The sequence below is a fragment of the Phacochoerus africanus genome, chromosome 1, assembly GCF_016906955.1.
Source record: "Phacochoerus africanus isolate WHEZ1 chromosome 1, ROS_Pafr_v1, whole genome shotgun sequence".
Taxonomy (NCBI): Eukaryota; Metazoa; Chordata; class Mammalia; order Artiodactyla; family Suidae; genus Phacochoerus; species Phacochoerus africanus.
This window is the reverse complement of record NC_062544.1, coordinates 173,754,163-173,763,683: the sequence shown is the minus strand read 5'-3', so window position 1 is coordinate 173,763,683 and position 9,521 is coordinate 173,754,163. Positions and strand designations below refer to the sequence as shown.

Sequence of the window (9,521 nt, the reverse complement as noted above, 5' to 3'; positions counted from 1 at the left end):
GTGCCCTCCAGTCTCATCTTAGTGGTAAACCCACAGACTCTTTCAGGTAAGACATTCATACTCCATAAACCCATAGCCTTCAAACAGGGTCCTATCAAGATAGCGTAAGTAGCTATTTTCAATGGATTCACTTGAGTTACGGAAATTTGCATTAATGCTTCTGATACCAAAACTGCCTTATTTTCTCCTCCTGCTTTAATGGACAGCATGATCTACCTCAGACTTCAAAATAATCCAAACCAAATGCAGGTATAAGTCTCTGTGTCAGTATACCTCGCCAAATGTTCTAAACTTCAGCCAAGGTAACATAAGGCATAACAATGCCTCTATGCAGTTTAATAAATATCCAGCTGGGGGATAAAATTCCAGTCTCTTGAAAAAAGGAAAAAAAAAACACAAACAAAACAACATTAATAATAAAAAAAACAAATCTCTTTAGAAATCCCCTCATTTTGCTTTATGGGAATGAAGAATACGACAGAAAAATTTTTCCCTTTGAATTTCTCACGTTCTCTTACATAGGCTATTTGAAGTAATGGACACAAAGGGGCATATCTTTTAGCAAGCCCTCATGGAAATGTCACTCTTTAAAATATGTGATTTACCATCCATTAGGCTCAGCTGGGGCCTTCAGCTAAAATTCTGAAACAATGGGTAAAGGATCTGTTACATTCTGTTACAGGAATTCCAGTTATTCTTATTTATCATTTTCTTCTTTTTTCTTCTTTTATCATCACCATTATTTTTAGTATTGTTGTTATGTTTATTATTTAGGGAACACTAAGGCACAAACATTGTGAAGTTAAAATCTTTCCCACTGAAAGCTTCTATAATGGATGCTGTTTAGAGGGCCCTTCGAAATGGGAGGACCTACTACCTCAGCCTCTGGAAATACTTCCAACAGAGAACTCTTAATTGTCTAACCTCTTTAGAAATTATATTGACCAAAGAGAGCCATCTCATCTAAAGTCACATTACCTTCCTTACCTGAGTAGACCTCAACCAATTACTGGATGGTACAGAGATGGAAAGCTTGGTCCTCTTCCCCTACTTGGAAGAACTTGAGAGAGATACCTCAGCTTCACAGCTCCTCATGGGTTGGTAGAAGCATTCACTGAAATCACATTGTGGCCCAACTTCTTTCTCTGTCCAATCCACCTTCACCCCATTCCATCCACATGGATAGATCCCAAGACCACTCCTAATACATTTTCTGCATGCCAATCTCTATCTCTAGATCTATTTCTGAGGGCACCTAGCCTGTGCCGGATCATGAATAAATAAAAGCTAACCACTATTTCCACCTCTATTAAACATTCCGCTAAAGGTCCTAGTCAATGAAAAACTGTAAGAAAACAAAATGAAAGGTTGTGAAGATTTCAAAGGAGAAAATGAAGTCATTATTATTTACAGACAACATGATTGTATATGGAAAATCCTAAATAATCTACAAATAAAGTATTAGATTCAATAAAAAAAATTTAATAAGATTGCTAGGTGGTATAATTTTTACTTCCAGCCAAAACAATTCTATTAATTTTTTTAAATATGCCATTTACGAGAACATAAAAATAATCTAAGACTAAATCTAATCAATTATTTTTAAGATAATCATTCAGAAAACCATAAAGTATTATTGAGAATAATTAAAGAAGATCTAAGTGAAAAGAAAGACAAGCCACAGTTATGAACTGGAGGACTCAATACTTTACAAATACATCAGCTCTCTTCAAATTATTATAAAGTCAGTGCACTATCAATTGCATCTATCAGTAATTTTCGTAAAAGATGTATAACAAGTCATCTCAAAACTCCGTGTCACCTGACAATAATCATTTATTTCCCTCTCATGGATCTATGGATTATCGCTTGATCCAGGGAAGGTTCAGCTGGCTCCAAGTTGGCTCCAGAAGAGAGTTGGGCTAGATCTGTTTCACATGTCTTTCATTGCTGGGAACCAGTGGCTACATTTTTTTTTTCTCCTCATAGAATGAGAAAAAAATGCAAAAGTCAAACCCAATGGTGTGAGCATACACAGCATTTAAGCTTCTTCTCCTCACAGCATGTCTACAAACATCTCACTGACCAAAGCCCATCACATGTCCAGGTCCAACATTAAAGGGCTGGGGAGTATCCGACACCTATAAAGACTGGGAGGGAAAAGGGGAGAATGAGTGAATATTTGCTAAGTAATAATTACATCTACCACATTGATCAAGCTGAACAACTTTGAGTACCAGTTTGCATATTATAACAACAAAATTTAAATTTTTTTAATTTTTAAAATTTAAATTTTTATGATGTTGAGCAAAAAGCCTAAAAGGTCTTCAGGTTTAACAGTTTCTATTAAAATTTTTATTTAACGAGCTTTCACTGAATTCTTACTTTATTCCGGGCCTGGAGCTAGTAAGCATTGTTGGTGACAGTGTTATAGAATAAAGACAGTACTTTCAAAATTCTAACAATTAGATTGAGAAAAACAACAATATTTACAATAACTAGTCTGAAGAGATTACTTCCATCTGAATAGGTAAATTTTTAGGAATATTTTATTCGCTATATCTACAGAAAATATTCACAAATGTAAAGTGCTACTCCCTCGTTACATTTTTCACATTAAATTATTTTTAACATGGAGTTCCTGCTGTGGTTCAGTGGGTTAAGAACCCGACATTGTCTCTGTGAAGATGCAGGTTCAATCCCTGGCCTCACCTAGTATGTTAAGGATCCAGAGTTGATGCAAGCTGCTGCATAAGTTGCAGATGTGGCTTAAGATCTGGGCTGTGGCATAGGCCTTCAGCTGCAGTTCCAATTTGATCTCTAACCTGGGAACTTCCATATGCCACAAGTGTATATGTAAAAAGAAAGATTTTATAAAAAGAAAAAAAATATTATTAATGTGAATATAGATGTCTTCTGAAATTTTATAACCAGATAAAATGCTGTTAATGTGTTTTGCTTTTTCACGTCATTTAGGAAAGATTTTCCATATATCAGAGTATTCCACATTTTTTAAATCCTTAATGACAACATGGTATCCACTATTATTTGTGGATCACTCACTTATGTTCACAATGCTTCAGACCTGATTTATTTCCAAATTTTCACTGTTAAATTTTTTCACCTTCCAAAGTATGTGCATGTGTATGTGTGTGTATTCTCATTTGGGGTTATAGGGTGTACTGTGTTAATGTTTATTCTAGAATAGATTTACATTTATAGAAAAATTTTGAAGATAGCTCAAAAAAATATGATAATGCATGGGGCCCTAGAAGGGAAGTATAACCTCTTCTACAGTAGGCACTCCATTCTGGGATTTGTAGCCTTCAGAAATCCATGAAATTGCCAGAATTCTGAATAATCATCTCAAAGCCCAATTTATTGCTACACTTGAGGCTTGAATCCTCAAGCTCATCCAAAAGTTTTTCTTTCCCACGTGTTTTAGGTGATTATATTTGCTGGAATGACTAAAGTCCATGGTAAAAATATTTTTTAAATGACATAGTATCACATTTACTGAGAATCTACTAAATATCAAGCACTCTATTAGAAACATTGCCTATGTCTTATCATTTAACCTCAACCATAACCCTCAAATGGAAGTATTAGAACACTACTCTATTTACAAGGAAGAGAGTTAAAAGTATCTGGCTTGTAATAAAGGACTCAGGGAATTCCTTGAGTTTGTTTACCTGCAGATCACATCACAACTCTACTCCAAATTAAATAAAGCTTGCAACCAGGTCACAGTCAATAATTTTCTTTCATAATTCGTTAAATGTATGCATTATACCTTGAACATAGCGACCTATGGGAACAAAAGACTAAAAGTATCGAGCTCTACTCTGGATCAAATTTATTGAAAACCTACACTTATTTGAACCCTAAATCCTTCAATAAATTTAAAGGTACACACACAATCTTTAACCAGGGTTAGTTAATTTGTGCACTTCACATGTTTTGTTATTCTCAACAAAGATTGATCTGGTCATAAATATTTTATGAAGTCTTCATTTGTAGCGGAGTTTAATTTTCATACACATTAGAATTCAACTGGAACAAAGCATTGTAATATTTGGGCTTTACATTTACAAAAGCTAGTCAATGACATATCAGCATTGAAGTGGGGGGGTTCCCATCGTGGTGCAGTGGAAACAAATCCAACTAGGAACCAAGAGGTTGAGGGTTCGATCCCTGGCCTCACTCAGTGGGTTAAGCATCTGGCATTGCCTTGAGCTGTGGTGTAGGTTGCAGGTGCAGCTCGGATTTGGGGTTGCTTTGGCTCTGGCGAAAGCCGGCCAGCTGTAGCTCCAATTAGACCCCTAGCCTGGGAACCTCCACATGCCACGAGTGTGGCCCTAAAAAGAACAACAACAACAACAACAACAAAAACACATTGAAGTGAGCTTTAATATTTCTTGGGATGGCACATGCAATCTGCAGGACACCTAAGGACTTATGTTAGCAAGGACAGTATTTTGTTCCTTTCATGTCTTTATGTCCATGTTTAGTTTTCCTAAATTTCATGTGTGGAAAACATCCATATATTTTTCTGGAGAGTTTATATTTAAACACTACCATTTTATTTCTTAGCATTTATTTTAGTGAAGGTATAGTGTGGCCACTAAAAACTTCAGTTAAATAACTGCAAACAAATCTTTGGTATGATCCCAGAAAGAAAAAATATGTTCCACAATTGATTATGAAGCCTCAGGTCATAATCAGTCTTTTTGGGGACTGATTGGGTTAGACAGATCCCTCTTTTGGTCTAAATAGAGTTTAAGGTACTGAACAAAGCACAGAAGCTAGAACTGGTCTGATGGAAGCATTCAGAACCAAAAGTACTTCTTGCATTAGGATACCCGGAGTTGGGAAGTGTCCTGAGTATATTGTGAGAAGCTGCATTTTGTGGTGGAGGTTGGGAAAGTGTAAGAATAGGTGATATAAGTGAGAAAATTCTGCTTAATAAAAGAGAAGGAGACTCTTGAGAAATTGGGATGCCATATGTAAAAAAGAGTTGCTGGGACCCTAGTTTTTGTATCTCCTTAAAAGTAGAGAAAGGGAGTTCCCACGTAGTGCAGTGGGTTTAAAGATCCAGTGTTGTCACTGCAGCAGCTTGGGTTGCTATTGTAGTGTGGGTACAGTCCCTGGCCCGGGGAAGTTCCACATGCTGCAGGCATAACCAAAAATAAATAAATTTTATTTTAAAGTAGAGAGATATGAACGAAGATTATATTCCTTTCTGGATCCAGAGTTTTAAGGGGGACACTGCTCCTGGATTAATTTGGGGGTTAGAGCCTTATAAGCATATTTGTATCAAGAAAATTTTGTAGTCTGATTTTATAATTTAAAATTTAAAAATGTATTTCTGTGTCAATAATTATAAATCTTATTTAGCATGTGTATATGCTGCAACATATTCTACAGTGTGTAGGAAACATATTTATCATTCCTCTCTTTCTGATTTAATAGGCTCTTTCCAGATTTTCATTATAGTAAACACAATGACTACATAATAAATAAATTATATAATCCTGAACATCTATCTTCCTATTTTCTTGAAAAATTGATAAGTCAAAGCTCATGAATATTTTTAAGCTTTTGGATATAAATTCCAACTTGTCCTCCATGGAAGTTTGTAACAATTTATACCATCAATAGTGACATATGGAGATCCTATTTTCTTACTTGACATATTTCTGTGACATAAATTAATGTGTATATACATGATTATCCATGATTTTTTTTATCTCAAATGAGAATGAAGCATCACCATTCTTCCAACCTCCCGTTCAAGCTGACATCCAGGAAACATAAATTGCTTGGGTTTTCTCAAATACAAATGAATTGTCTTAAATATATGCCAGTCAAATTACTTCTCAAGATGTATGCAATTCCCCAGGCCCCATTGTTTGCAGAGTCTATTTGAATCTTCTTGTCATTACTCAGACAGCATGCAAAAGAGCATGCAGTTCTGACCTTACCCTTGCAAGATGTCTTAGAAGTGTCTCTTCTCAGCTGCAACAGCCCTTCCTCCTTTGATCTGCAGAATTCCTAAACCAGTTTTGGCATGAAATGTGTCGGGAGATGTGGATATCTAAACATTGTCAGGGGAAATTTTGAAAACAAAATTAAAGGCCTTAGTATAGATTGCTAATATGTATTTCCTCCAGAAGCTGGGCTTTGGCACATCTGTAACATCAGCTGATATTCTTATAGTTAATTATGGTTATATTTTCTTATTTTTCCCAGCCCCATCTCAGATTTTTCTGTGGTTCTTCTTACTAGCAACAAGACTATCCCTGAGCATGTTTATTCTGGTAAGGTTTTCCTTTAAAAAAAAAATTTTTTTTTTTCAACCATAGGATTTCCCCTGTTTGGATTTTCTGGTAGTTTTCTGCCATCTGGGTGACAGTTGAGCCCTTCCCACAATACTGGGGGAAAAAAAATAGAAACTGAAAATAAACTTAGCCAAAAGGTCAGGACCTAATAATAAAGAAATGAGAATAAGGAGGCAAGTGAAAAAATAAATAAAAATACCCATAACCTTATGTTAGTTCTTTGCTCTTCTTTCTTAGCAAAATAGGACAAATTACTGAAAGAAAACCACATAGAACAAACACAGTATTATGACCTTTTATAAATTAAGAAGTGAAATGTTAATAGCACAGAACACTGATTACAAGGAGGGGAAAAGGAACTAGAGTTACCTTTTTTTTTTTTTTTTTGGTCTTTATTATTCCTCCCACCATGTGAGGGAACATGGGCAAAGCAAGGTGGAAAAAGACAGACCCTGATCCACAGAGTCTGGGATCTTTCTCTTGGAAATTCAAGATGATTTACAGCTAATTTTATCTGTCTTAAAAGCTTTCCATGAAGGAACCACACAGATCTCCAGGCAATTTCATACTCACCGTAGAGATGAGAAAGCTGAAACACTATTGAAAAACACAATAAATCAGGGACAGAATCAGTCACAGAACCTGGCTTTTATTTTCTCCTCCAATTCTCTGGTAATTTCTCTGATAATTTGGAGTCTAGAGTTTCTTTTCTTTATTGAGAAAAACAAGCAAGACAAGGGGACCTAGAGGAGTATTTTCACTCACCTGAGTCTTCAATTTAAATGAAACCATCATCTCAGAGGACATGATTCAATATATTTTCTTAATTGGAAATATTTTTTCTATTTTTCTCTTTTATTTGTGCAAATTCTTATTTTTTTCCCCCAACTCCAGGTTTTTGTTTGTTTGTTTGTTTTTTAAGAATTGAAGAATTTGCCTTAGGTGTGGAAGCAAGCACAGATGAATTGAGATCTCCTGGAAAATATAATTTTAAAAATATTTCTTGAAGTCATCATTCACAGTCTCCAGAGCCCTACATCACTACCCCCTGCCTAGTCCTCTGAACTCATCTCCTCCAACTCTTCTGCTCCATGTCAGTCTCTGATCTGTCAACCCTCCATACTCATTCTTGCTTCAGGCTCTTAGGTCTTCTGTTCTGTCCCCCTAGGGGACAATGTCCAGTTGTTTATGTGAGTGTCTCCTTCTTATCATTTAGATTTGAGCTCAAACCTTCCTTTTTCAGAAATGCTTTCTCTTTCATCCTCTGGTGAAATTATAATTTTCAGAAAGTCAAAATCCAGACTCTCCTACTAATCCCAAATTAATATTAAATTTTAACTCATTAGTAAGAAATTAATAAAGATGGTAAAGCTTTTTCCAAGGAGGATTTCTGGAATAGATGCTTATAAATCATTCAGAAGAAAAAATATGCTGAAATAGATTTGCTGTTAGATACAAAACTGGGTAGGTATATCCTCTAGGGCAATAAAACTGCGAAATATAAGGTTACATTTCTACCAGATAGAACCCACGGGTACTTCAACTGGACACTTGTCTGCATGTTATTATGTAACTTTGTGGAGTTCCCATTGTGACCCAGTGGAAATGAATCCAACTAGTGTCCATGAGGAAGCGGATTTGATCCCTGCCCTCACGCAGTGTGTCAGGGATCTGGTGTTGCCGTGAGCTGTGGTACAGGTTGCAGACAGGGCTTGGATCTGGCAATGCTGTGGCTGTGGTGTAGGCTGGCAGCTGTAGCTCCAATTCAACCCCTAGCCCAGGAACTTTCATATGCTGCGAGTGTGACCCTAAAAGAAAAAAAACAAAAAACAAACGTAATTTTGCAGAGTCTGAACCCTAATCACTAGTAAATACTAAGTGAAACAAAGATAGATTCTTTCTTCCACCTGTGAAACAAAAATAGATTCTTTCTTCCACCTGTACCTTGAGCTCTCAAAACAATGTTCAACATGTGGTAGGTGCTCAATAAATATTTGGAGGTTTATAGAGTGACCAACAATATATTAGTTGAAAGTAGCCAGTGCATAGAAATTAGAAAACAGAGGAAACAGTATCTGATTGAAAACTGGAAGCATGAACAAATAGAGAAAACAGAAAAAAAAAATGCTATGTTAACAGTACTGGATAATATATATAATTCATGTTTTAGAAGGACTATCAAGATGATAACATCCACAGGAAAATGTTATAAATTCCAACTGTTGAAAGTATGACAGATACGCCAGAAATATTTATGGCTATATGTTATGCTAAGGAAGACCTGTAAAGATAGAACCCTTATTAAATGGCATTTAGGGAAAAGAATAAAGCATGTTTTAATGTTTATGTTACAGAATTTGTATTAGGGTGATTTAAGAGGCCATTCTAGGTGAAATATGAATGGACTCTTGAAAAGTACTTACAGCAAAAAAGTGTTTATTAAGTACGTACTTTGTTTAGGGCAGATTCTATCTTATGGTAGTTTATGACATCTGGCCTCTGTTTTTCATGAAAACCCCTTTCTCTTAGGTTGAGATGGGGTAGATTAGACCTCAGTCATTACATATGTGAAAAGGCATGGCATTTGCTTATGATGGAACAAAATAAGAGCACTTCCTTTCTGTTTCATTTTTGCCTGCATTTTATTAACTTACTAGTGTATGGAAGATGCAATAGAAATTTCCCAGAACATTGAGAATTTATACTCTCTCTCCCGGTGAAATGATGACATCTTTCCCAGTAGTGTTTCCCTCTTTTTTGGGGGGCTCTCTGCACTTGGGTCTTATCGCCCCAGAAATTAATTCATGGATATATGAAAATAGACTGGAAAAAAGGGGGATTTTTTCATATGTATAATTCTTTAAGGAATTTTTTCAGCCTTTCCCCCAAAACAGAAGTAAACAAAGAAAGAAGGAAATGCTAGACTGGTAAGCCTGTTTAAAATATAAACACTTTTGTGTGTGTGTGTGTGTGTGTGTGTGTGTAGAAATAAGCTTGACGGTGTTTTTATTACTTCAATTCCTCTTTAGTTCTATAAACTTAAAAACTAATTTAAAACTAAACATTATTTAACTCATCTGGAATTGTGTGATTGCCATTTGGGTTTTTAGGAAGAAGAATAACAAACACAATATAAAGCTGCTACAGCAGAATTTGCATTTCTTTCCATGTAATCATGAT

At 35.6% G+C, this 9,521-nt stretch overlaps 1 long non-coding RNA gene across 1 annotated transcript; it reads right to left on the bottom strand.

The window, feature by feature from the left end:
- Positions 1–1,571: 1,571 nt before the first annotated feature.
- LOC125112675 (uncharacterized) lies at positions 1,572–7,207 on the bottom strand. Its single transcript, XR_007131227.1, has 3 exons — positions 7,107–7,207; positions 5,985–6,097; positions 1,572–2,150 (listed from the first exon to the last, which is right to left on the bottom strand). It is a non-coding gene; the product is annotated as an uncharacterized LOC125112675 (long non-coding RNA).
- Positions 7,208–9,521: the final 2,314 nt, after the last annotated feature.